Below are 24400 nucleotides of genomic sequence, written 5' to 3'. Positions count from 1 at the left end.
CCGCCATGTTATAGTTAGGAATTAGCATTTAAAAAACCTTAGAAATTTACTGAAAAAAACCATAGGTTTCACACATGTTATAGTTAGCTGGACATTTCACTCATACAAAACCATTGAAATTCCCCCGGTATAGTTAGTTAAGCTAACTATAACTCGCGCGCCCGCAATGCACTGCTGATGACGTCACATATTACATCACTCATGACATGGTCCAGTGACATCACTCATGACATCACTGATGACATCACTGATGACATCATCCAGGAAATGTGTGTCTTTCTGAAAAATAAATATTTTTTATATATGTATATCTAAAGGTCGATGGAAGAATAAATGGGTAAATAAGTGTCTAACTTGACTTTTTTTGTCAAATTGATTGTATAACTGACTTATTAAGTGTATCTTAGTGAATACATGTATTAACGAGTAATGTTTAAATATTTAAATAGCTGTATCAGTGTCTCACTTTGTGTATAAGTGGCTGCATGGGTTGGTGAGTAGCTACATGAGTGTGTATATGGGTTATTTGTTTGTTTTTTGAGTATTAATATGAGTGTCTGTATGGTTCGGTGGGGGATATTACTTAGCGCATAGATGCATGAATGAGTGACTCACTGTATGTGTTTTGAAGACAGCATGTGTGCAGGACTGTATGGGTGGATGAGTGTGTGTATAGGTGTGTTAGTGAGTGAATGACTGTCTCAATAGTGTCTTTATGAGTAACTACATATGTTTTAAACTAGTATATGTGAGTATTGATGTATATACGTGAGTATATGTGAGAGTTTGGAAGAGTTCCTGTTTAAATATTTATGTGTTTCTATGAGTGATTGTTTAAGAGAGTAAGCATGTGTACATTTCTATAGAAGTAAGTGTAGTGATGTGTGTATAGCTGCATATGCAAGTAAATGGATGTTTCATAGTTTATTTGCAAGTGTGAATATGTGTGTGAGTAACTCTATGGATGAGTATCGGTGTGTAACAGGATGTATAGGTGTATGAGTACATATGATGAGTGAGTACATGTATGAGTGACTATATAGAACTGTTGGTGAATGAGTAGATGTGTATGTAGATGTTGGGAATTACTGAATAGGTTGTTGTAACTGGTATTGGTATCTCAAATGTTTTGAAAATTTTTGTTTCTAATTTTGAATGTGTGTATCAAAGGTTATATTAGGGTGAGAGGAGGTATGCCACTCTTTCACAAGTATGATGTCATCAGTGATGTCATCAGTGATGTAATCAGTGATGTCATAAGTGATGTCACTGACCATGTCATGAGTGATGTAATATGTGACGTCATCAGCAGTGCATTGCGGGCGCGCAAGTTATAGTTAGCTGAACTAACTATAACGGGGGAATTTCAATGGTTTTGTATGAGTGAAATGTCCAGCTAACTATAACATGTGTAAAACCTATGGTGTTTTCAGTGAATTTCCAAGGTTTTTTAAATAATAATTCCTAACTATAACGTGGCTGAAACCTATGGTTTTTTCAGTGAATTTCTAAGGTTTTTTAAATGCTAATTCCTAACTATAACATGGCTGAAACCAATGGTTTTTTCAGTGAATTTCAAAGGTATTGTAAATGATAATTTTTAAATGTATTAATTGTTATATTTTTTTTATACTGATTTACTGCATTGTTTAACAGTATTTATTTTTAGATATTACATTACATATTTTTAATATAAATTGAAATCATTTAAAAAAATATATTGAAATTGTAATTTTTATTTTATTTTATATTTTTCTAATTTATATATATTTTATATAGCAGGCAATGATATCCTATGGAAGGAAATTCAAGTTGCTGGTAAGTACGGTTAAAATTACTTTTCAGGAACAGTAGTGAGCTGAAAGATGCAGCACTGAGGTCTCTCCTGATAACAGGTGAGTGAATCGTAATTCGTAGTTCAACTGATTATAGAGGAATTTTTCAAAGTTCCAAAACTCCACACTTAGGAGAATTTCCAAGTGAAACCAGTCAATGTTAGCCTATAGAAGGAAATCCAAATTACTGTAAGTATGGTTAGAATTACTTTTCAGGATCAGTAGTGGACTGAAAGATGCAGCACTGAGATCTCTCCTGATAACAGGTGAATAAATCGGAATTCGGAGTTCGACTGATTTTAGAAGAATTTTTTAAAGTTCCAAAACTCCACACTTAGGAGAATTTCCAAGTGAAAGCAGTCAATGTTAGCCTATGGAAGGAAAGTCAAGTTACTGTAACTACGATTAGAATTACTTTTCAGGAACAGTAGTGAGCTAAAAGATGCAGCACTGAGGTCTCTCCTGATAACAGGTGAGTAAATCGAAATTCGTAGTTCGGCTGATTTTAGAGGTATATTAGTACGTTTCAAAAATAAACACTTAGAAACTTTTCTGGTGAAAACCACACAATAGATTCCTATGAAAGGAAATACAAGTTACCTGTTGGACTAGTTGGCCCCTAGGGGACCTCTGGATTGAAGAGGAATCAATTCCCCAACTTAAAACGCGCCACAGGGAATGTTTGCACTCATATCACCTCAAGCCCCGCCCCTACCTTCACCACTGTGCAAACGCGACCTGTAGCGTGTTCTAAGTTGGGGGATTAAGTCCCCTTGCATACTGGGGGTCCCTGGGGGACCAACTAGTCCACCAGGAACCTCCAGTATGCGCCAGGGGGCTGCGTTGCAGAGAGGTGTAAAAAGGGGTGTGGCCTCATTACACCTCTCTGCAACGTAGCCCCTTGGCGCGTTTGCAGAGGGGGAACTAATTTCCCTTGCATACTGGGGGTTCCTGGGGGTCAACTAGCCCACCAGGATCCTCCAGTATACGCTAGGGGGCTGCGTTGCAGAGAGGTGTAATGAGGCCATGCCCCTTTTTACACCTCTCTGCAACTCAGCCCCCTGGCGCATTTGCAGAGGGGGAACTAATTCCCTGTCACATTTCAGGTGCGTTAGTCTTGGACTCAATATCCCAGAATGCCTGTTTGTTAGTCTGTTCTTTGTGTCTGACACCCTTTCCGCTTCCTATATCTGCTTCACTCTGGTTGCACTCGGTGCTTGTCACCTGAGGTGTTTTCCTTTTCGTGTATTTCGAATCTGGATACCAGAGGGTCCTGTATCGAGTGTTTTTTGGATAATGAACGTTCGATTCCTGGAGATGCGCTGTGCGCACTGTGCGAGCCGCGCTGGAAGCAGGGAAAGACACTTTCAGCTTTCGCGGTACCACTGACCTTTGAACCCTAGAGCCGCACTGGGGCGCGCTGTGTGGAGCAGCGCTGGAAGCAGGGAGAGACTCTTTCTGCATTTCACTGTGTATGAACCGTGTACTGGGATATTACAGAGGAGTAACAGTACGTTGGCTCTTCTGTTTTCTGCTCGAGTTTATTTTCTTTTGTTGACTGCTGATTCGGCACTTCGTGGGATATTGCTGAGAACCAAGAGCTGTTGAGTGGCTCGGATATTTGTGCTTCGGAGATCGTTTAAGAGGCAAGACGGATTGTTTCCAAACTGTGCTCTGGAACTAGTGAAAGTATTATTCATCCCAGGAAGAGCCAGCATCGTGAGAGCTAAGTGGTTTTCTTCTTGTATTGACTGGAGACTCTGTTACTAAGACTATTGCTCTTCAAGCCAGTGAACCACTGTTGGCTCGAGTTTCTTTTTCTTTACTTTATTTTTTCCTTTTTTGGATGACCTTTTTTGCATGGATGTTTGTGGCAGATTATACCGGAAAACAGAACACAGACCTATTGTGAGGTTTCTACCTGTTATCCAGTGCTGTAGATGATTTCTGGCTGCCAGTCCTTTATATTTTGTTTCTCCATTTTTTCCCCTTCCCTGAGTGAGGTACTCTCAGGGGAGTGTTATTATTACTGCTCACTTGGGGTACCGCTCCTAGGGGAGAGTGAAACATACATCTGCATCGCTCCCGCTGTGTCTGATTCAAAAGGTGGGTCAATCTGTTCTGAGTTGTGACAGAGTGACAAGCCCAAGTATTCACAATGGCCTGAGCGATGGATACCCATACACTCTGTTGGAGTCCCTTGCGGCTTTACGGTTGGAGGTAGACACATTCAGAGGGGAGAATCAGGAAATGAGGAGTGAAGTGGATTTGTTACGAAGTGAGGTTACCGACATAGCCCGGGCTAATTCCACCAGTTCTAGAGGAGCCCAGTATATTCGGGCTGCAACATTACAGCCTCCTACACAGACCCCTTCCATCATAGCTCAGGGAACGCAAGGTCCTTCCGTCATACAGGTTATTCAACCAGTGCAATTAACATTGGGTACCCCCGAAAGGTTTTTAGGGGATCCCAAGACATTTGGCACGTTTTTGGGGCAGTGTAAGTTACACTTCATGTGTAAACCCGCAGTCTTCCCTGACGATCATTCTAAAACTGCATTTATGTTGTCATACTTGGGAGGCAACGCAGCAACCTGGTAGTTCCCTCCTATTCTTATTAATAGAAATGATCCAGTATTAGCTAAGTATGATGAGTTTTGTGAGGAAATGCGTAAATTGTTTGACCGCAAGGCTCATATGCTTTTTCTAGATAGAGAATTTATCACACTTAAACAGGGGTCACAAGACCTTTTGTCCTATATAACAAACTTTAATCGTCTTGTTGTTGAAACTGATTGGCCTTCTGAAAAGAGAGTCTCCTTGTTTTACCAAGGATTGAGAGGGGAGCTTAAAGACGTTCTGGCCCAGGTGGTGAATATGCCTACTTCGTGTGAAGAACTTATAGACCTTACGGTACAGTTGGATCACAGACTTCAGGAACGGAAAGGCGATAAATATTGCTACGAAGTAAGGTTTCCGATGTCCAAACCCAGAACCGTATTGGAAGGTGCAGCATCTCCCGATACTACCGAACCAATGCAAATAGGAGGGGTAAGGGACCCCTTGAGTCCGTAGGAACGAACCCGAAGACGCATTCAGAAACTCTGTATGTATTGCGGAAAGTCGGGGCATTTTTATTAAAGACTGCAAAGCAAAAACCAAAATAAGAAAGGAACATACCGGCAGTGGATTACCCCTCTCCTGCTTCGGGAAACGAGAGAGCTCAAACAAGTCAGAGACCCCTTGTTTGAGTCAAGACAAAGAAAAAGAGGTCGATCACGCTGTAGCCAACACAATGCAACTCTCAGTGCCCCATATGAACTTATGTGTTACCATCAAATGGCCAGGACAAACGCCTGTGATGGTACATGCAATGTTGGATTCAGGAGCTACAGGCAATTTTATTGACCAGCAATATGCTAGATGCATAGGCGTTCCGCGCATTCAGAAAGAAACACCTGAAGCCGTGAAAGCCGTGGATGGATCGGATCTGACATCAGGGCCAGTATGTTACCATACTCGACAATTGGTCATGCAAGTAGGGCAAAACCATTATGAGTATATTTCCTTCGATATAATTGATGCTCCTCAATTCAAGTTAATCTTGGGAATGCCGTGGTTGACGAAACATGACCCTGTATTTAAATGGGCAGATCGTACCATTACCCTCAGTTCAGATTATTGTGCAGAACATTGTACCCTGACTCACTTGAATGAGGAAATCAGAATGGAAACTCCTGCGAGTGCACTAGCCAGCGGAGGGAGAAGTTTGAGAGTCAATGTTATCACTACTCTTCCTGAGGCTTATCAGAAGTATCAGGATGTCTTCAGCGAGAAGGAAGCCGGTAAATTGCCTCCACACAGGGAATACAATTGTGTAATAGAGCTGGAACCAGGAGCTAGTATTCCTTGTAGTACGATATACGCCCTTACTGAGGCAGAGAACACCTATCTGCAACAGTATCTACAGAAGATGTTGGTGTCTGGTTTCATTCGTCCATCTAAGTCCCCTGCTTCCTCACCTCTGTTTTTCATCCCTAAGAGGAAAGGGGCATTGCGAACATGCATAGACTATAGAGCCATCAATAGAGTAACCAGGAAGAACAGGTACCCTCTCCCTCTCATTCCAGTCCTCTTGGACCAGTTGAAGGATGCAAGAATATTCACCAAGTTGGACTTGCGGGGTGCGTATCACCTTGTGAGAGTTCGCAGAGGGGACGGATGGAAGACCGCGTTCCGCACCAAATATGGGCTCCACGAGTATCAAGTTATTCCTTTCGGCCTGTGTAATGCCCCTGCGGCATTTCAATTCTTTATGGATGAGGTGCTAAGGGGCTTACTGGATGTCTCGTGCATTGTGTATATTGACGACATTTTGATTTATTCAGCCACACAGGAAGACCATGTTAAGCATGTAACAGAAGTCTTGGAACGATTGCAGTGTCATGAGCTGTATGCTAAATTGGAGAAGTGTTTATTTCATACCAGCGAAGTGGAGTTTCTAGGTTATGTCATCGGCCCAAACGGGTTACAGATGGATCTCAAGAAAATACAAGCCATCATTCAGTGGAAACCTCCCTCCTCTGTGAAGGCCTTGCAAAGTTTCATGAGCTTCGCAAATTTCTACAGGCTATTCATTAAAGACTTCTCTAGCATTATCCAGCCATTAACCCATCTGTTGAAGAAAGGAGCGGTCTTTAAGTGGACTGATGCTGCTGAACAGGCCTTTCAAGCCTTGAAAACCCGCTTCGTAACAGCCCCATCCTATGACATCCAGTTGCCAATCAGCCTTTCATGATGGAAACAGATGCCTCGTATTACGCTATAGGTGGCATACTTTCGCAGAGAAACCCTGAGACTGGCCAACTTCATCCTGTGGCATACTTTTCTAGGAAATTGTCATCCTGTGAAATCAACTACAGTATCACAGATAAAGAACTGTTGGCCATTAAGAGGGCGTGCGAAGAATGGCATCATCATCTGTTAGGAGCCAGACACACCGTAGAGATGTACACGAATCACTGGAACCTCCTCTTTCTTAAAAGTGGGAAAGCCTTAACACCACGACAATTACGGTGGTCTCTGTTTTTCTCTGATTTTGATTTCATAATTAAGTACTGTCCTGGCCCTCAAAATGGGAAAGCCGATGCCCTTTCAAGACCAGAATCTGTGCTGAAGGAACAAACAACAGTAATCGAAGATCCACCCATCATTCTTTACAAGGCTGTCTTCTCACCGTCCACTTCCGCAATCACAAGTTCCTCAGATTTCCTGAAGAAAGTTGAAGAGAGAACTGCAGCTATGGACGTGCAATCCTGGATAGCCAAAGAACCATTACAGAGAACATTGAGAAGCAAGTTACTCTTTAGGGATGAACAATTGTATCTTCCTGAGAATGAGTTACGGAATCAGGTACTTCAATGGACACATGACTCCGCCTTAAGTGGACACATGGGAGTCCAGAAAACATTGCAGGTCACTTCTCGTAATTTCTGGTGAGAGACGATACGGAAGGACATTGAGGAGTATGTTGCTAGGTGTCCCGTATGTATTCAAGGGAAAGCATCACATCAACGAAGCAGCGGATTGTTACGTCCCATACCCATACCTCCTGCCCCTTGGCACACGGTGTCTATGGATTTTATCGTGGAAATGCCTCTCAGTTTCGGCAACAACACCATCTTGGTGGTTATAGACCACCTAACTAAAATGGGTCATTTTATTGCATTGACTAAGTTACCCACGTCAGGAGAACTAGCTACTGTCTTTTTGCAAAATGTAGTCAGATTACATGGTGTTCCCTCAGTTCTTATTACGGATAGAGGAACACAGTTTACCTCCAAATTCTGGAAGGCGCTGTGTGACATCATGAAAATCGATGCCAGATTGTCCACGAGCTATCATCCGCAGACAGATGGTAAAACCGAAAGGCTTAACCAAACACTAGAACAATATTTGTGGTGTTTCACTCTCCAACAGGATGAGGAATGGAGAACGCTGTTGTGGATGGCAGAGTTCGCATATAATAACGCTACTCATTCTTCCTTGGGATGTTCACCCTTCTTTTGCCTTCATGGGTATCATCCCAATTTCCTGCCCTTTGAGAAACCAAGGTTATCTTCTCATCCTACCATTCAAGAACACCATGCTCACCTTACTTCTGTTGTACAGAATGCCAAGGAGCATGTGGAGGCAGCCAGAAATCGTGACAAACTACAGGCAGACAGAAAAAGAAATCCTGAACCAGCATACTCCCCTGGTGATAAAGTATGGTTGAGCACCAGATACTTGAAATTTAAGGGGAATACTCGGTTGCAACCTAAATATGTTGGTCCGTATTCCATTCTTGCTGTGATCAATCCCGTAGCGATGAAGTTGAAGCTTCCCTCCTCTTGGCACATACACCCTGTGTTCCATGTGTCTCTACTGAAACCGTATGTGCAGGGTACTAGAACATCAGTGAGACCCCAGCCTATTGACATCGAAGGGGAGGTAGAATATGAGGTGCGAGCTGTGCTTGATTTCAGAAGGGTGAGGGGTGTCCTACAATATCTGATCGATTGGAAGGGGTATGGCCCGGAAGAGCGCTCTTGGGAACCTCGCTCCAATCTACACTGTCCAGGGCTTTTGAGGCGCTTTCACACCACGCATCCAACTAAGCCTGGTGGACCGCCGAGACGTCGGTCATTGAGAGGGGTTCTGTCACATTTCAGGTGCGTTAGCCTTGGACTCAATATCCCAGAATGCCTGTTTGTTAGTCTGTTCTTTGTGTCTGACACCCTTTCCGCTTCCTATATCTGCTTCACTCTGGTTGCACTCGGTGCTTGTCACCTGAGGTGTTTGCCTTTTGGTGTATTTCGAATCTGGATACCAGAGGGTCCTGTATCTCGTGTTTTTTGGATAACGAACGTTCGATTCCTGGAGACGTGCTGTGCGCACTGTGCGAGCCGCGCTGGAAGCAGGGAGAGACGCTTTCAGCTTTCGCGGTACCACTGACCTTTGATCCCTAGAGCCGCGCTGGTGCGCACTGTGCGAACCGCGCTAGAAGCAGGGAGAGACGCTTTCAGCTTTCGCGGTACCACTGACCTTTGAACCCTAGAGCCGCGCTGGGGCGCGCTGTGTGGAGCAGGGCTGGAAGCAGGGAGAGACGCTTTCTGCATTTCACGGTGTATGAACCGTGTACTGGGATATTACAGAGGAGTAACAGTACGTTGGCTCTTCTGTTTTCTGCTCGAGTTTATTTTCTGTTGTTGACTGCTGGTTCGGCACTTCGTGGGATATTGCTGAGAACCAAGAGCTGTTGAGTGGCTCGGATATTTGTGCTTCGGAGATCGTTTAAGAGGCAAGACGGATTGTTTCCAAACTGTGCTCTGGAACTAGTAAAAAAGTATTATTCATCCCAGGAAGAGCCAGCATCGTGAGAGCTAAGTGGTTTTCTTCTTGTATTGACTTGAGACTCTGTTACTAAGACTATTGCTCTTCAAGCCAGTGAACCACTGTTGGCTCGAGTTTCTTTTTCCTTCCTTAATTTTTTCCTTTTTTGGATGCCCTTTTTTGCATGGATGTTTGTGGCAGAATATACCGGAAAACAGAACACAGACCTATCGTGAGGTTTCTACCTGTTATCTAGTGCTGTAGATGATTTCTGGCTGCCAGTCCTTTACATTTTGTTTCTCCATTTTTCCCCTTCCCTGGGTGAGGTCCTCTCAGGGGAGTGTTATTATTACTGCTCACTTGGGGTACCGCTCCTAGGGGAGAGTGAAACATACATCTGCATCACTCCCGCTATGTCTGATTCAAAAGGTGGGTCAATCTGTTCTGAGTTGTGACATTCCCCTTGCATACTGGGGGCCAACTAGCCCACCAGGAACCTCCAGTATGCGCCAGGGGGCTGCGTTGTTCTGAGGCCACGCCCCTTTTTACACCTCTCTGCAAAAATTTGCAAAAATATATATGCAATTTTTTTTTATCGGCAGGGTATACGTACCTACGCGTATCCCACGATTTTTTCCACAAAGACATTTTGGGGAGGAGCCTTGGGGGTCCTTGTGGGACCACCTAAGCAGCCCTAGGGGGTCAGGGTGTTTCTACCCTGCCCCCTTTTCGTGTTTTTCACATTTCTTTTTCTGTTTTCTTGTGCCTTGGTTCTGTCGAGGTACAAGATGGCTGCCAACACTTCCTGGTTTGGAGTGTTGACAGACAGTTTTTAGCCAATTAGCATGCAGCTCGTGCTCGTAATGGTACGCGTACTGTCCTCAGACGGCAGGCGTACGGTACAACGTTGCAAATATATCTATGATTTTACTTTTGATTTTCTAAGGAACTACTGAATGGATTTACACCATTTAACAAAAAGCAAAGAGGTAGTCCTTGTTTCAGACTCGTGCCTTTTGCTTCAATGGTGTAAAACCGTTCAGTTGTTTCTGAGAAAATCACATTTAAAAGTACATATATATCTATGGCCGCGGTGGATCCGCGCATTCTGAGCGCACCCTAAGCACACCGTGCTGATCACGTGCTGAATGTTAATTGGCTGTCAAGTGCTTGTCAACATTCGAAACCAGGATGTGTTGGAAGCCATTTTGTGCCTCGGTAGAAGCGAGTATCTAGAAGTGTTCAAAACTTATAAAGGTGGCAGGTTAGAAATATTTTGACCCTCTAGACCTGCTTAGAGGGTCCCACAAAGACAGAGAAATGGGCGCTGGGTGAAACTTAAAACAAAGCGTGGGCACCTGTGCTTGTTTAAAAAATAGCTACCTGGGAGAACCAAATCCTGTGGTCTAACATATTACATTTGATGGGGGTTCAGAGGGGCCCTGGAGACCGGGGACCGCCATTCCTCTGTGCTACAAAATAAATGGGTGAGGGAGCTCAAAGGTCCGTCTAGGCCCCAGGGATTACCACCCTCCGGGTTCCCATTCTGGAGCAGTCAAAAGCCTTGGGGAACACCACCCCCCAGTAGCGGTTCCTGCTGTGTCTTGGGATGCCTACCCCCGGGACACTGCTGTTTGCTATGGCAGGGGAGGAGTCAAGGTTCCTGCTCTGTCATAGCAAACTTGAGAGCATATTAACAAGTGCCATTTCGCCACTATTTTTTTAAAAAGCCAAAAATGCAGTGAAAATTAAATCGCCCTATTTACTAGGCGACGCTAAGATGCATTAACGCATGTTAGTAGACGGTTTGTGTTAGAAATGGGATCCCGGGTTGGCCAAGGCTTGCGCCAAGGCCAGGCAGAGATCGCCATTTCTAGTTAGGGTAGGGAAGTCACCCGCCAAGACAACCCCTGCTCACCCCCTTGGTAGCTTGGCACGAGCAGTCAGGCCTATCTCGGAGGTCATGTGTAAAGCATTTGCGCACGCACCCCCAGCAACAACCTCCCGGGCCCCCCCACAAAAGAAACTCCACACAAGATATAGATGAAAATAGCTTTTGTATTGAAGAACACACTTAGACAGGGATACGCAATTTACAAGGTGCCAGGGGCACGGGCAGGGTTTACAAGGGACTAGATACAGGGCAGTGCCATGGGGCCACTACTAGGAACAAGCACATGATGGAACTGGCATTAGCACACATAGCCACTGGGAGCTTTCTAGAACTAGAACTAGAACACATAACAACCAGGAGCTTCATGGAACTAGCAGTAGAACTCACTCTAACCAGTATCAACATACATGGGACGTCGGATATTCAGGAGGGAAGGAAGGACAAAGTACATAACACAATAGAGGCACCATCAGCAGGGCAACACATAATAACTCTCAGAATCACATTAATATTAGCCAATAGCATTCAGCGGACCAACGGCCCTTCCTGGGGCTAGGACGCCCAATGTCACGATGTTCAGGGCAGGCTGCAGTTAGCCAGGGGCAAACCTACACGTGGCAGCTGCCCACGAAGTGCTGGGCAGCTGAGGGGCATCGTGGGAGCCGCGCAGGCTCGGGTGAAAATGGCGCCATGATGAAGCCTCTGGGGCTCAAGAAGAAAGAAGCTGGGCGGAGCCTCGCAGGCTCGAACAGGACAAGGGACCAAGGCGGAGCCTCTCGGGGCTCGGGAACAACTGGGCCACGTGGTGGAGCCTCCTCGGGGCTCAGGGAATATAGATGGAGCCTCTCGGGGCTCAGGGGGCAAGGACCCGGTGGAGCCTCCTCGGGGCTCGGGGGATAAAATATAGATGGAGCTTCTCGGGGCTCAGAGGCCAGAAATGCAGATGGAGCCTCTCGGGGCTCAGGGGGCAAAGTATGGCCAGGCAGGGCCCCCCTCGGGGGACCCGGCATCACTGGGGGCCCCACGGGCCTTCAAGCACATGTGTGCTCGCGCTGGAGGGGAGGGCACCGACAATGTGCCCCGACACCCCTCCTCCCCTCCTGCAGCACTCACCGGTCGGCGGGCCGACGCGCCGGTCTCTCCTCGCTCTCCGGGGCTCCCTCTCGCTCCTGGGGGCCGGGGGGGGGGGAAGCGACACTTCTTCTGGGGGACGAAGGGGCGCGGAGTAGGCTCCCGCCGCTCCCTGCATGCTCGGCTCTCCGTCTCTCTCCTCCACAGTTACCCGGGCCGCCGGCCAATCAGAGCGCGGCCCGGGGGGACGTCATCAGTACAGCCCGGGCCGGCAGCCAATCAGAGCGCGGCCCGGGGGAGGGCCTCACTGCGGCGGTGAACATGGGGGAAATAACGAGGAGTGGGCTCCCTCGATAAAGATAGCGAGGGCGGGGGCAAGCGAGGTCGGCACTCGCTGGGGGCCCGGGCCCCCCACACGAACGGGGCAACTGCCGGGTGGGCACCGGCTTGTGGGATATAGCGCTCCCAGCGCTAGTAGCATGAAGGCGGCGCCTCAAGGCGCTAGGACAGCAGGGAAGCGCTAGAAGCACGAATGAAGCACCCCAAGGTGCTAGGATAGCAGGAAAGCGCTCCCAAGCGCTAGGGCCATAGAAAGCAGAGTCCACAGGAGTTCCAGGATTTCAGGAGTTCAGGAGCAGGGCAGGGCTCAGGGAGGCAAGCCTTTCCCCTGAGCCCAAGCAGCAGCATGCCCCTGGCAGGGTTCCAGTCAGGACACGCAGGAAAGAAAAAGAGAAGAGGGCACACCCTCCTTTTATACATGAGATCCCTTTGTCTAAAAAGGGGCAGGCAGGATGAGAACCAGCTAGAACTGGTTATAAGGAATTTCCTGTTACTGGCCAGGCTAGGACACCAGACGCACCCCAGGTGGGTGGGGCCAGCATTGTGGGGGAAAGCCCAGACCCATACAGGACACAGGCACAGCCCCTCCCTCACATCAGCATGTTAATCTCTCCATTCACAACCGGGGCAGACCCACACAGACTCCTGGAGTCAGGCTCCCCAGCTGGCTTCAGCCAATCACGCGCCAGCATACTTACTGCACACACACACCGATGTCTAGAAGTGGCACTTCCCTTCTAGACACACACACGCCGCATACATCATCTTGTAGCATTCCATCACACGAGTCCATACATACCAGACTCGAGCCTGTACCCCTCACGCACCAGGAACTATCAGGGACACACACATTCCCCATGCATTCCTATGGGAGGGCAGTCCTCACCCATCTACACGCACTCAGAGCGGGAATCACCATCCCCAGGTCACATTTAACAAGCAAAACTTCAGGGGTGGACCGGCCAGAAGGGCCCAGTCCAACAGTTTGCTCACGGCTCGGCTCGTATCTCCAATTAGTTGCAATGTAAGCATTTCCAGTGGCAAGGTAGGTGTTCCTATGACGATATAACATGGAAGAGGGAGGTATGACAACAGCGTCGTATTTACAAGGCGGCCCTGGATTTGAGGACCGATAGCAAAACTCTTGGTAATTGCGGTTTATGTTGGATCCTAACATCTGTTCTGGAGTAGACTTAAGCATGTTTAATATGTGAGGTGGATTGATAGGTTAAGTCCACTGTCTTATATTAACAAGCTTTTTACTTGCAAACATAAACTATTGCTTTATTTCTCGCGATATTGGGGGCATATTTATAAGGACAGCATTAAAATAATTGTTGCTTTTCCTTTAGGAAAGTGCCGTTAAAGCGGCCATAATGGGCTTAATATTAGGCTTTTGAGAATTTGTGAGAATTCCAATAGAAGCCCAGGTTTACACCAGAACATTTTAACGCTGTCCTTGTAAATATACCCATTCCAGACTCTTAATTTTACCGTTAAAAAAAATCACCTACTACTAAATTTTATTCTTTCTCTGGATCCCATCCCATGGGCGTATATTCAACGTTGGGGACTGTGGGTGGAGGCCCAATGTCCCTACGGTGCCAGTCAGCTCCCTGTATCCTTCGGAAACCACCATTACTTTTCCACACGAGGACCTGCTAATATGCAGCTCCCCGTTGGGAAAAGCATTCTGCTTTGCATTTTAAAAGAGAGAGTAGGTTTTCGTGTTCTCTCTTTGCAAATGCAAACCAAGTTTGCTATGGCAGGGCAGGAGCCTTGGTTCTCACCCTGCCATAGCAAACCGCAGTGTTGACAAAGGATTTTGAAGTCCGTTATCGCCGTTTTAGCTGTAGTTTGCTGCTGCTGAAGCGACGATAAATTTAACGCCGTCCTTGTAAATATGCCCCTAAGTTTTGGAATGTCGACAATGCTGTCTCCCATTTAAATAGGCACGAAGTATTAAGTAAAGTGCACACTGTGAATCGTGAAGCAACAGTGTCTGATTGTGATCGATAAATAATTGCCCATTGTTGAGTACAGAGTAGGCAAATTGTACATGGGGTTTTGTAATGTCAGTGGCTATTCTTCGAGCCCTCTCTTGAGGTTAATTCGAAGAGTTGTGTACTTCTTTTGCTCGTAATGTACATAGTGTTCTGTCGTCTCAGTTTGCATTCCCCTCTGTCATGTAGAGGATCCTGGGTAAATATAACGTCTTCTGTACAGCCAGTACCTTTCAAGCCTACCCACAAACTGCTTACTACCTGTTACCATAGTAAAATTTCATGGAACACTTAACTGAGCACACAAGTCACAAGTTCACCACACAATGTTGCTAATACAAACAGCAAGTGTGCTGGACTTTTTAAAATTTTCCATAGGAACCATTAATCGCAGCTACAGACTCTGGTAAAGAGCTGGTAAAGAATTAGCCTCAGTATTATACTTTTAGTTATAAACATCATTTCTACTTTCTCTAAGCATATGATTATCACACTAAATAATAGTGAAATGTTGTCAGAAAAAGAAGACATATACGTTCAGTTTTTTTAACTAACTTTTAATAAAACAAAAATAAATAAATACAAACGTAACTTTAACATAACAGTATAATGAACAAAATGTGAGATGGACTCCAATGGTAGGAGCGTAGGTAACCTGCAAAACAAAAATGAAAATAAGTCTTTAAAATTAGATTGATGTGATTGAATGAGGTGAGAGATTACAGCTTTACGAAAGGCAAGATCGTTTTTTCTCACATGCACACTCAGGGTAGTGCACCCTACCCCTCCCACAGAATCACCCTCAACAGGAGTCTGTAGGGCAGCGCTGCTTGTAGACTTAGGCCTATCTTATGGTATAGATGGTATTTGCCAATTCGCATATGTGTAGTGTGCCTGATACATCCCACCCCTCTCATAGGCCCGCGCTGAAGAGGTGTCTGTAGGGAAGTGCCTGCTGGGTCAGATCTACAGTATGGTCCAGCAGGTCTTTAAAATGATTCAGAGATGACACAGAATTAGGTGAGAGATCACGTCATTATGCAGGACAATATCGTTTATTTGCAGGCATTGTGTATCTAGGCCGCTCTGCTTACCTTTTGCAAACACTGTTTTCAGCAGAGCTCACAACTTGAATTCTGCTTTGGTTCTATACTGCAGACTGTATTAAATTCAGCCTTGATTTATTTATCTGCAGAGTGGACAGCAGCGTCCATAACTTGAAAAGAGAAAGAGAAACAATGTGAGAGAGAGGGAGAGAGAGAAAGAGAGAAAAAACGACATTGAAGTGTGAGAGAGAGAAAGTTATAGCTGGAGCAGGAGAGGTAGTATTGATACTGGAGAAAATAAAATCTTTGTAGCTCACCTTTTTGCTTCCGGTGTGTGTCCAGGCACGTGCCAATTCATAGTGCACCCTCAAGTTTAGTGATCTGAAAGACTGTATAGAGTTAGTAATAGCAGAGTACATACAACTGCACATGTATATTTCTGCGTTATGCCTTTGGACACTCAGGATACTGTATTACATCAACTTCCACTGCAAGGAGATGTCTGTGTGCTCTTTTTCTCCCAGATTACTATACCCATTCACTCCCACTGCATAGCGGTGAGTTCTCATTACTGTGTACCCAGACTGTTGCACCCCATTGACTCCCTGTGTCCGGAGGTGAGTGCCCTTTCTTGTTCACCCAGACTGTTGCAACCTATCCACTCCCACTGGCCGGAGGTAATTGTACATTCGTACGGCGTCAAGTTGCTGCACACTACCCACTCTCTCCGCCCACAGGTGACTTCTCATTGCTTCGGAAACAAGCTTCTTTGCTCAACTTGTGCCATTAGCGTGATTCAAAGAGGGTCCACCACGTGTCGAAGCAGCCTTCTTATGCATTGTTACGATGGCCACGCTTCATCCCAGAATCCACAAACGTTGAGTTTTGGAGGTGTTGGGGAGAAATGCCAATTTGTGAAACACAACCTGTAAGATAAAAAGGAAGATACGATTGTGCGTCATTTGTTTATCAAAGGAGAAAGGAAGTGAGAGAGTGACTGAAAAGAATATTCGCAGCTCACCTTTCTGTCACCGGTGTGTCTTCCGCCACATGCCGGGACATAGTGCACCCTAAGCTCTACATCTAAAAGATAGTAAAAGAAAGATGGTATGATTGGTAATTGTAACTATCTTAATGTGGAGTAGAATAACATTGCCCTTTCACACACCTTCCCTCCCGCATTAAAAATACAACTATTTGTGCAGTTCCAACTTGTTTAATGGGCTTCGATTTATGAAGAATTAGTAGAGTAGTAATGTTTTCCATCCGGTTATAGCAAACAAGTGGTGCGCAGTGATACATGTGGTAACTCATACTTAGTGTGTTATGAAATAACTGTTACAAGTATACAGTTATCTATAAAGTCACTCATGCAATCAACGAGTCTTATGTATACCTATTTATATACAACAACTGTCACATACACTGAATGACTGTGTACTTGTATCAGTAATTGTATAAGAGAGTATGTATGCGTTTGTTCCTGTTCGAATAAGTGATGTGGTGTGTGTATAACTGTACAGGTCAGTAAATGGAAGTGTGATGGATTCTTTGCATGAGTGACTAGTTGTGTGAGTAACTCTGGGTGAATGGTGGTGTGTGAGTGCATGTATAGGTGTATGTGTGTTTATGATAGTGTTGTATTGATAAGTGACTGCATGTATGTGTGATTGTATGGGTGAATGAGTGGATATGTGTGTAGACCTAGAAATCAGTGAGTAAGTATGTAGTAACTGGTATTGGTGTGTCAATGGTTTCGAAAATGGTAGTCTGTATTTTACAGTGGGTGTATCAAAGGATATTTTAGAGTGTAAGGAGGTGCATCAGATTTTCACATGGATGATGTCATAAGTGATGTCATCCGTGATGTCACTGACCATGTCATGAATGATGTAATTTGTCGCGCCATCAGCAGTGCATTGTGGGTGCCCGAGTTATAGTTAGCTGAGCTAACTGTAACGGGGGAATTTCTATGGTTTTGTACAAGAAGAATGCCCAACTAACTATAATGTCCCTGACCCTTTGATTTTTTCTGTGAATTTCTAAATTTTTTAAAATGCTAATTTCTAACTATAACATGCCTGAAACATCTATTTTTTATTGACTTTCAAAGGTTTTTTAAATGCTAATTTCTAATTTCTAATTATAATGTTCATTAATCATATGGTTTTTTCTATAATTTTAAATTATCATCCCATTCTCAACCTGGTGAAAACTGACAATATCGACAGTTTTCCAGCGATAGCTTCCGCAAAAAAAACGCCACAAATGAGAGCGACAACTGACGCTAATGATATGCACAGTATGCATGCCCGTGCAAAAATAGCATGAAAACACCACTTCCTGATATTTTCAACGACCAGCCAAATCTGCGATGTGAGCCAAAAACTGCTGAAAAGCCCCCTTGGCAGTAAGAATATAACATCTACCTTTTACTGGTGTAAGCGGTACAAAAGGAGGTGGCGATGGACGGAGCATCTGAACCAATCAAACACTCACACCCAGTCGAAAGATCTGGGCTTGATCCATCACCGTTCTTTAGCCCAATCTGCCACCCCAGTTCAGACATGGCTATATGCAAATCAGTCTGACCCTGTGCCTCATGGGAACAGTCCAGCCCGAACTGCCAAGCCATGCCTTCACTGGACCGGAAACAAGCTTCCGAGGACCGGTTTCTGGCATTCCAGCCGTCTTCAGCCCGGCTTGCCTGAATCCAGTGGCAAAGTGAGCAAGGGACTCATGTCTGAGCATACCCTGCCACACTTATGGCGGCCAAAGCGGTACAAAAGGGGGTGGTGATGGACGGAGCATCTGAACCAATCAAACACTCACACCCAGTCAAAAGATCTGGGCTTGATCCATCACCGTTCTTTAGCCCACTCTGCCACCCCAGTTCAGACATGGCTATATGCAAAAACCTTACCCTGACTAGAGTGGTGGTTTCTGCCTGGCTTAGGCGCAAGCCCTAGCCAACCAGAAATCTCATTTCTAACACATCTGAATAAATCCTTTATGCTATACTGTTTATATCATCAGAGGTAGGTGGGGTGGTAGGAAAGTAGGGAGATAGATTGATAAATGGATGGATGGATGGATGGATGGATGGATGGATGGATGGATGGATGGATGGGTGGATGGATGGGTGGGATGGGTGGGTGGTGGAATGGACTAATTGATGGATTGGAATATGGACACGTGAATGGACAAGGAGAATAAGAGTAGTTAATGCACAAAAAGTTTTCCTAACAGTAAATTTATAACTCATATGTTTTCCATTAGTAAATGGGTGTGCATTGTTTGCAATGTCATATTTGTGCATTCGTTTTATGCAGGGCTTGCACATGACAAACAAAAAAAATCTGAATGTAATTGGAGAAGATGGAAAATCCAAGGTGGTATCAGAGAAGTGGTTTGGGATATGTGATTCCATTTTTGTTAGCCCTTACAAATTAGTATCTTCATGAAGCTACACACACACATTAAGTAGTGTACACTCACTTCCTGAGTCACTAAATTGTACATGAAGTGATTTGGTTACAGTAGTGTACGAGAGTTGGTCCAATCAGCCAAGATGTTTTCAGATTATGTAAAGAGGTAGATTTTATGCATACAGGTAAACATTTGCTGTAGAAGGAATAGAGATTGAAAATAAAATCCAAAAGCCAACAATATACCTAGCCCCACACTTGAGCAATGCATTAATTGTATTGTATTGCAATTGCATTTATATAGCACTTACTACCCCTGACAAGGCGTCAAAGGGATTTTAGAGCGGGTAGCACGCCACTCTGGAACCCATAAAGGATTAGTGGTGAATTAGTATAGTGAAAATATGTTAGTCAGTTATTTATTTTATTTTTTACTTTATTTATTATTTTCGACAGAGACAGTCATTACAATTAAAAATGAATACGTTGTGATCACTCATTGTAGTAAATCTGTACATTCTGTATTGGAAAGCATAGCTGAAACTAGATAATGGTCCTCATGTGTGGATATGGGGGAGGCTAGCCAGTAAAGGGGCAGATTCTGCTACATCAGCCAGATTGTCTCTATTGCACAGCCAGATCGTGAATGGATCCCAGATATTTTTGGGGCGAGATGCTGTGGGCGTAAGGTCCCAATAATTTGTTAGCTGTTCTTGACAGTATGCCACCTCCTCTATCCAAATGAGACGCCTATATTCTGGCTTAGTCTGTTCCACATAACCTAATAACATAACTACTGGAGAACAGTCAAGAGGCTGACCAGTAATGGCTCGAATAGCAGCCAACACCTCCTCCCAGTACTGACAAACTACCTGGCATTTCCAAGCTACAAGGAGAAAAGCCGCTGCTTCCCTCCTACATTTTCAACAGTTGGAGGTGACCCGTAACTTCAATTTGAAAAGGTGTATGGGGGTGCGGTAGTATCTGTGTAAAAATGTATCAGCCGTAGCATGTAGTTGGGGGAGAGATGTTTTATTTGTAAGCAACAATAGGACCATATATCCTCTGTAAATTGATCTGGGAGGTCAGTATACCACTGTTAGAGCACCCCAGGGGTGCTCCAACAGTGGTATTACAATTGTGTGTAAGTATATTTATTGCTGTAGAGCGTAACTGCTTGAAGAAGGCCTCTGTAAGGAGGACTGGAATATTCACAAATAAATATACAAATTTGGGGAGGACTATCATCTTCAGTATAACTATCCGTCCCGCCAGTGATAGGGGCAGAGCTGCCCAAAATGTAATTCTGTCCATAAACCAGTTCTGCAATCTCCCAAAACGTAGTCTCCAGATGAGCTGAAGGTCCCTACTGAGCCATATCCCCAAAAATGTGACTGTGTTCTCCGCCAATTCTAATGGGAAGTCAAGGGATTGCGACAGTGGGGCGTCTGTTAAAGGTAATATGGAAGATTTCCACCAGTTAATGGAGATCCCAGATAAGCCTCCAATTCGGAGTAGTTCTCGCAACAACAGATTTAGATTATCATCAGGGCTCCTTACATACAAATTAATATCGTCGGCGTACATGGATATAATGAGATTTCGGTTGATACATATAGGAGGGGACTCCTCTGACTTTACTTTGAGGTCAAGGAAAAGAGGGGAGAAAAAGGTAACCAGTACTAAGAAATTCCCTCAAGACCTATATACTTTTCATTATAAACATGGTTCACATATATTTACTTTGTTCATGCACAACAATAACATAAGAACTAATGAATTTCATTTTAGTATTTTATTTCATCATTCCTTTGTTTGTCATTTGTATTTCTTATAAATTCATCATTCTTTGTTCATTTTCATTTCTTAAAAATGTTTTCATCTTTTTTTGGCTTATATTATTTTTATGAAAGATACATATTACAACAAATACCAACAAAGTTATTACAAAAAGGAAAAAAAAGGAAAGAGAAATCCTGGATTATACAAACTCAATAAATACAGTACCACTTCTGCACTCACATTCATTCTAATCCTATTGCCATCCACACATTCCATACAAAATGCAGTATCTGAACAAATCTTAACATATTCAGGCAGAGTTAGAATTTTTACTGCCTAATTTAATAACCATAAGATGTAAAATATGGGTTCCACGCAAGGTCGACGCGCGTTTCGGTGGGTTCTATACCACCTTCTTCAGGATCTATGTAGATACAAACATTTCTTAGCACAACAAAAGCCAGGGGATTATTCTTTCGCATGCAGTAACTCAGGAGGATAGTCGACATGTGGAAGCAAGATGCCATATCATAAGGCTGTAGGAGTAATGTCGACGATAATTACGATCTTTGCGTAAAAAGAGGAACTTCCGGTCTGCTACCAAATAAAATTATCTACAAATTTGCGTCCCAATAATAAGGAACTGCAATAGTGATACACTATTTCACTAATTTTTACTGTGATGAGACATACCTTTTATACAACGAAATGACATTAATAAAATGAGGATACCTCTGTGTGGCAACAAGTTGTAATATAAAAGGAATTAATATTCCTTGATGTACACTGAGACCATTGAAATACTGAATATTGCCAACTGAATTTTAAAGAAGATTGTAAGGTCCGTTTGCCAGTAGACGAGCTGTGGGTTCTGTAAAAAGCAGTTTGATAAGTCTAATAAAAGTAGGACTTAATCCTATTCTAGAGACTATTGTGAAGAGGTATGACCACTCTAAAGAGTCAGATGCTTTGGTTGCATCTAAACAAACAGTGACAGCTGGGAGCTGGGGTTCAATTTGGTCTATTACAGAGAAGAAGGTTCTTAGATTATGGGCAGTAGATCAACCTGGGATAAATCCAGACTGGTCTGATCTGTCGATAAGGGACATTAGCGGTTGAGGTCTATTAGCTGTGAGCTTAGCTAGTATTTTGGTGTATACATTAATCAGGGACAGCTGCCTGTATGAGTCGCAGCACCACGGAGGATTGTCAGGTTTAAAGAGGGTCCGCCTCTCTCATGGACTGGGTGAACCTACCTGTTTCCAGTGATTCCTGATATACGTCAAGGAGTCTGGGGGCCAATACTTCTGCGTACATCTTATTAAATAGCATAGTTAATACATCTAGGCCTGGAGCCTTGCTAGATGGATGGCTGTGAATCACTTGTGCTATGTCCTCCACAGTGAAAGGGAGCTCCAGATATTCCCTGTATTTAGGACTTAACCATAGAAGCTGGAGGGAGTCCAAATAGTCTGTGAGGTCTGTAGAGGCTGAAGTTTGCATAGCGGTGTACAGAGTTGTATATAATTTAGTCAGATGGGCATGTGTGTTGGATTGGCTTCGGATTGGTGGGACGTCAACTACATTTAATTCAGCAATAAATGTGGGAGCAGTAGACTGCTTCAAAAGGTTAGTGAGGGTTCGGCCCAGTCTGTTCCCCTCTCCCTACCCCTTAGCCCTTGGTTATCTACCTAAAAAGTGTGATTCTCTCTTGGCTGCTTCTTCGAATTCTGATATAGCGCTGCGTATAAGGGTCAGGATTGTTATATCATTGGTGACATAGTATTTGGTTTTTAAATCTTTAATGGTCTGCTCAAGGACCTCAGGACCCCAGCCCCTTTTGATATACAGGTGCCTTGGATAACCACCTTAAAGGCTTCCCATAGTGTTAGTGCAGAATCAACAGAACCTTCATTGGTGGTGAAATAGCGTTCGACTTTGGTAGCTATTTCTTCTTTAAATGCGTGTCCAACACGGCATGGGGGAGTCGGCAATTAAAGGTTTGGGGGAGCGTACAGGGAATGTGCCATCACATCAAGACCTGGGCATGGTCGGAAAGTGTGTGCGGTAAATGTCGCACTTCCTCCATCCATGAGATCACATACATAGTGACCAACCAGTAGTCAAGGCAAGACCAGGTTTGATGGAAAGAGGTTATGCAAGTTCCTTCTCTGAGTTGCTGATTAAGTGCCCTCCAAGTATCCCTCAAGTTGTGTTCTAATATTATCGAGTTCAGTAGTTGTGTGGCCATGAGGTGTGGATTTCGGGCAGTGCCTTGTCTATCTAGGGTGTTATCGAGTATAACATTAAAATCTCCTCTTAGAATGACTGTGTCACAGCCCATTGTCACTATCTTTGTCCAGGCCTCCATCAGAAATTGCGGGTCATCAGTATTAGGGCTATAAATGGCTGCAAAGGTGATACGTGTAGTCAAGAGACAACCAGTTACCTGTGTCATTGATGGTATTGAATGTGGTCAAACCCTGCCTTCGTTTGATAAGTATAGCGACCCCCCTAGCATAGTTGGAGTATGTGGCTGAATGAATTTCCCCCCAGGATCTGTGTTGCAGCTTGGGATCATTACCACAACGCAAATGCGTCTCTTGCAAGAAGCAAATGTCAATGTGATGTCTGCGCAGGTGTGAATGTACAAGCTTAGCCTTTTTGAAATCAATAAGCCCACGAATATTCCAAGTTAAAAATGTAGTGTTAGACATGAGAAAGGCATTGTGTTGGTGAAAGTAAAAGGGAATCCTGAGTTATGGTCCACGTTCTTCTGATGGCTTCTAGTGTCAATAAGTTGTGCATTCCCGCTCCTGGTCATCACCATATCATGTTCTAAAAATAGGAACAGGTAAATTTTTCTCTGGATATGTGAACCCCCAACCCCCTCCCCCGCCCACTCCAACCTCCCAATCAGGTTGAGATAACATACCCACCCCCCACTCCATGCAACCCTCAAGATCTCGTTTTAGATGTAGACACATGGGGGATCTCCCTCTGGGGACGAGGAACAATGGCCAACATCCGCCAGTAGGCGAGGTGGCCGGGCTAAGGATGTCAAGAACATTTAGGACCCAAACGTTCTGTTCATAAATACGTAACTATAGCCAGTTCAGCAACATTAGAAAGCTGTGCGAAGTGCTTTTTCGCGACACCCTCACACTGCCAAAGTATATATATGTCGGTAATACTTATTATGGTGTTTAGCCAACTTACAGTCTGAGTAACCACATTACAATCTGTATTAGAACCGTGTTTAGTAGCACATTAGAGTTTTAGTCATTATCGCTAAATGTGGGTGATGAGCTTTTGTTCGGGGATGAGCCATGCTGCGTCTTCCTCGGGCAGATGTGTTTAGCATATTTGAAGGCTGATTTGGCATCTGTGAAAAATTGTGCCTGCCCGTCGTGGGTGATTGTCAGCTTTGCTGGATATAGCATGGCATATGGGATGGAGGCGGATTGCAATAAACACTTTGTCTGGAGAAACGTCCTGCATGCCGCCTGTACAGCCGGATTATAGTCATGGAAAAAGGACAGGGTGTTCCTTGATGAAATATGGGGCTCTTTGCTATAGCCTCCCTCAATATTGTGTCCCTGTCTGCGTAATTGAGGAGATGTGCAAT

The sequence above is a fragment of the Lissotriton helveticus genome, chromosome 8 (assembly GCF_964261635.1).
Source record: "Lissotriton helveticus chromosome 8, aLisHel1.1, whole genome shotgun sequence".
Classification (NCBI taxonomy): domain Eukaryota; kingdom Metazoa; phylum Chordata; class Amphibia; order Caudata; family Salamandridae; genus Lissotriton; species Lissotriton helveticus.
Note: the sequence above shows the minus strand (reverse complement) of the source record.